Genomic DNA, 5,552 nt, shown 5'->3' with positions numbered 1-5,552 from the left:
TAGTGTTTCTGTTTTATTGTGTTTTTAAAATCTCCTTGCTGCTCCAGACACCACTTCTGCCCCCCAGTGCCAGTCAGTATAAAGGGTGATTTTTGTAATCTGTATATTTTAAAATCAAACCTTTTCAGGTCATTGATGACAACCAGTCCACATCTCATAGTTTATTGAGCAGAAGTACCAGCACACACAGGACACGCAGTCCACAACGTCCAACACATGCTCCATACATCCTCCTCTTGGCCCCAGTGCAATAATGAAGCTCTGCAGTTAAGTTTGGCAGCATTGCTGTGGGAGGTCAAATCCTCCTCTAACTGAATGTGATAATCTGAAGTTGATGAAAATCTGAAGTCCACTATTAAAAGAGAAAATATCTCAATATTTTGATTTCCTTGAATATTAAGTTGGAAGATGGTCATTGGGGCCTATTTTCTTCCATAGTAATTCTGCATTTTTACCCTGATTTTAATCTGTGTTGACTTTTTTGATGGTGTACTTAAATTTAATAAAACATTGACTGCTATTACAGCATGTAAGGTGTGGTACATGTATCAGTTACATCAAATTATAATATGGCAATAAAATAGACAAACAAGTGTAGCCGATGCGGGTCAGAGCTCCCAGCCCGGGATTCGAGCCGCACACCACCAGCGCCCCGCACCGCAGCGGCTCCAGCGCAGTGCAATGTTAAGCCCTCTACTCTAAAAGGCCAGATCCCCTACCATGGGAGGCTTAACACTGTACTACTTTTTACTGAGGGGTTACGTCACTTTGTAACAGGCTCATTACGGCAAGAATGAGCCCCGTTACACAAGCACATAAATAAATAAATGCTTTTCATCTTTTTCATAGTTGTGCCTGAAACTAATCAAGATATTTTTTACTCTATCTGTGAAAATTAAGCTGGATTCTATTGATATCTGCACAGACAAAATAAAGACATCTTTACTAATTTGCACAGACCAGTCCCCCCAGAACATTCACCAGACAGCAAGATACGCAAAAGTATATTCTTACCACTAATGGAAGTTGACCCACTTGCCTTTTCTCCCTGCAAAGGCACCTACAGTCTCCGTGAAATCCAGCTGTTGAACCAGTTCATGCTCAATATTTTTGGCAGTCCATTCAGTCGTTGCTCAGCCATCATTGAGTGAAGGGAGTTCTTAATCTGCTGTAGTTGTGAAAAGCTGCGCATTACACTTGAAACAGTGCACCCGATCTGTCATCATCAGTGCATTGAATGGGACAAAATAAAGACAGACACCGCTGGAATGGTGCAGTTTGGTCTTCCGTAGCCACATGTGTGGTCCGTTTGGTTATTATGAACACATTGAAGGGTGTTCACGGCATTTGCACTGTACTTGATAGGTTTATATATGTGCAGTTTGTTTTTAAATCCTTTTATTATTGTGCTCTATTTTATTTTCATTTTATTATGACTTTTAACTTTTCAGTGATTTCTTCTGGGACTGTGCACTTTTTAGTTTTACTCTTATAGTCTATACTATTATTATTATTATTATTATTATTATTATTATTATTATTATTATTATTATTATTATTATTAATTATTATTATTATTATTATTAATAATAATAATATTATTATTATGTAATGCATATATTAGCATGTAGTACTGTACATGTTGGTTATCACTGTTCAAAATGAATCCAATGAATTGGACAAATGAAAACACAATGGAAATGCAATGAGTAGGTTGTTAATGCTAGTATTTATTCTATGCAAAATGTAAATATATAAAACGGTATATTTTACTTGTATGTCACGGTTTCACAATGAAGATCTTACAGCCGATCTCCTGCTTCCACAATCTCTAACCAGTTGAAGGTAAGTATATATGGCTGTAGGCCCACAGCAGCAGACTGAAGCCTGATTTATGCTTCTGCGAAGATAAACGTAAACGTCTCTGTGTAGTGACGCAGAGAAGGGTTTTCTGGGTAACCATAGCTCGCAGACACTTGCAGAGGAGTCAACGCGCACACCTCCAAAATCTCAACTATCTCGCGTATCTGTGGCCCTGTGTGTTAAACAAATGCTGATTGGTTGAGCAGGGAAGTATATCGGGTAGTTTATTTGGTATCCGACTGTAGGCACTGCAGCAGGTCAGAAAAACGATGTGGTGACCTATGAAAGTATTTATGCATCTCCTCATCCGTGAAACGCATTTGCCACACTAACAGAGTGTACTCCCCCTTATCTTCTGTGTGTTTCAGCGTGGAATTTCAGGGTAATGTTGCCACAACTACGGTGGCCCTGAAGTGAAAAACAAAAAGTGCAGCACAAACTAACTCATATCCACAACACAAGCAAACAAACTTACCATACTGTAACATACAAAAAAAAGAAACTTCCAGAGTTCTTGTAAGAGCATTTGAGCAAACACTGCAATAAATTAGTGGTCAGAATGTTCTTTGGCTTTGAACCTGTTGTGCACAGTAAGTTGTAACCCAGGTCACTGACTAGGTCACTAGTAATCATGAGTATTTTTTTTAATTAATATCTCTTTAGTATTAATAGCAAAATAATGCAGATTAAAGTTAATTTATACAATATTATACATTTAAATCTAGAAAATAAATTGGCCAAAGTAAGTTTTATTGGGTGAGGTCGGAGGTTAGTCCTGCCTCCAGGAAGAGAGTTAACAAGGAGAGCGTGAAGGAAGAGAGTGAGAGGAGTAGAGAGTGAGAGAAGAGAAAAGATGGAGGGTGAAGCAAGACAGTGTACTCGTGTTTATAGCCTTTAATTAGAGAATTTAAATAATCTAGAAATAGATAATTAAAGTGAAAATATCCTTAGAAGTTCACACTTTAAGGAAATAGATGTTGAAGGAAGTAGACATATAAATGAACTGGGAAAGCTAGAAATGCATGTGAAATACAAAAATTTGCTGGAATAAGGCCAAATCAAAAGAATACTTTATTTTATTTCTTTACCTACCTTTTTTCTTGGCATGTTTTTTTTTTCTTTTCTATCTGTTGTATTTTCTCTGAATCATTGACCTACGGAATCCTGATTTGTCCCTGCCGTGGATGCTTTGTCTGTGGTTTGGACATGGCGCGCGATCCTTCTAACTGACTGTACCTGGAAGTAGACAGAACAATCACCTTAAACTGTGCTATCTTGTTGTTTTTTTTCCTCTGGATTCTCTGTGGATCACTCGTTGAGTCTCTTCTATTGAACTGAAACTAACTCAAATATTGAGTAACATTTGAATATTGAATCTGAAGTCTGAACTTATATATATATATATATATATATATATATATATATATATATATATATATATATATATATATAATTTTCCTCTGGACATTGATTTTTGAACTGTGAAATTTATTTTTGGAATGTGACATACTGATTTTGAAATCTAAATACCTAATTGAACTGAATTATTGTGTTTATTATTGTTGTTTATTTGAGTTTTATTTATATTGTTTTATTTGTCAAATTATTCAAAGGTATTCAATTCATTCAATAATAATACATTTACTTTTTTCTATTAATTAACAGTTACCTATGAGTCTGAGTTGTTTCTTTAATTAGTTCTATCATCATTTCCCTAGGCTCCAGTGAGTCAAACTCATCTTCTGTAAGGAGCTTACGAGGTTAATTGTTAACAGATTTTAACACTCATTATATAGGTAAGCAGCTAAATTAATAGACATGGAAATAGTGAAATGTGAAAATTTAAAAGTTCAGGATTCAGTTATTGTCAGTGGCATAACTCTTTCTCACCTGGACCAAGAGTTAGAATCTTGTCTGAAGAGATATGGGTCGATCAAGTGCAACTTGCTTATTGACAATCCACCGCAGTGCAATTGTGGAGTTTGTCTATGAATCTGCCATGAGTAATCTGGAGCCCTCACTGCCTATGGTTATCCGAAGCACTCAAGATGCCAATTTTGTCTTTCATGTTCGCAGCCTAAGGAGTGTGTATGCATCTGCAGTCAGCAGCAGTGCTACTGAAGGATACTTGGAGAGCCTGAAAGCCATTGCCCAAGTCAGTGGAAAGCCTCTGCAGGATGTTCTTCAAAATGAGTTGCAAAAGAGCTCTGCTTTGAAGTTTTCAGAAAATGAATCCTCTAGACCTTGTACTCCTACTCAAGTGATTCCAGAACCTGAAAACCCTGCCAAGGAAAGCACACCGGTAAAGTCAGCTGAGCAGTTCTGATGCTAGTGTTGTTGAAACTATGTCCCTGAACCTGCCTACAAGTGCTCTGAATCCTCCAGGTATTCAGCGAGTAGTGATGGAGCATGTAGTGAAAACCAGTGATGCTGTGTCCTCTTCCCATGCTGCTTTCCATCTTAAAGCTTTCTCAGGAAGAAGTCCCAGACCGAACACTGATCCTGACTTTGATACATGGCGGGCCAGCATTGATTTTCTACTTGACGATCAGTCTCTCTCTGACATGCATAAAACTCAAAGAATTCTTGACAGTCTGCTGCCCCCAGCCACAGTTGTTGTCAGGCATGTTGGTCCGGACACCTTACCAGCACAATGCCTTGAACTTTTGGAATCTATATGTAAGATATTATTTGTTAGAATGTATTTTTCTATGGGAAATTCTGTCCTATCTGGTTCAGTAGAGGAAACAGATTTCCTTCCTTTTATCTAGTTCCCTGGTAGCCTGGCTGATCTATGTGTCCAGAGACCAAAAGGGTACCTGTCCTCTGATTGACTCCTAGCCAAATTCCAAACGACCCCCACTTCTAAATTTAATTAGCATAAAGTACACAACTTATGGTGGTGGCAAAATGCAATTGGTTGGAAGGAAACCTTATGTAGCATTAAGGGGGGTGTATTTTGATAGAGCATCCTAGCCCTGAGCTGGAGCTCTGATCTAAAGAAGACTTCTCCCCAGAATGTGTTACCAGAATTCCAGAGCTCATCGGCCCATGAACTGTTCTATGTCAAAATGACAGTTTAGGGAGTCGGCTCACCTAGAATGGGCCAAATGGCTTGGAATCCCTGCTGTGAAATGTCTGGGGAATAGGGCCTGGTGGTAATAAAAGCCGAAATCCCAAAACAGAGCTACGAACCCAGGCCAACCGGCATTTCCAAAAGATGGCATGGATTGACATCAGTCATAAATCGAGCCCCCTCCAATAGGACACTGGGGGCTGAAATCTGAAATCCAATCTTGCAAACTCAAGAACCAATCGTCTATAATCTGACAGGCGTATAAAGGGTAGCGCACGGCATCTCTCTCTCTCACCTTAACCGGTAACTCGCTGCCTCAACTCAACTTAGTTCTGTTGCCAGAACCAGAACCGGAAACCAATCAAGTCTTTGCCGGCAACAGAAGAGTTAAACTGGGAGAAGGAGATTGAGCCGTAAGAAGAATTCTTTAAAGAACTTTATTAATTAAAGTACTTTAGAACCTGCACCTGCCTGCCTGTGCCCACCTGATCAGTGGAGTTTTACAGCTGGACAATTGACAAAGTCAACTGCAATACGAAAGTGTTCAGTCATTTAAATAGCTATTGAGTCTTAAGAAACTTGACCCTTGGAAACTAACAGGGCCCTGCTTTCC

Source organism: Amia ocellicauda, chromosome 7 (genome assembly GCF_036373705.1).
Source record: "Amia ocellicauda isolate fAmiCal2 chromosome 7, fAmiCal2.hap1, whole genome shotgun sequence".
Classification (NCBI taxonomy): domain Eukaryota; kingdom Metazoa; phylum Chordata; class Actinopteri; order Amiiformes; family Amiidae; genus Amia; species Amia ocellicauda.
The sequence above is the reverse complement of the archived record's forward strand: the minus strand, read 5'-3'. Positions refer to the sequence as shown.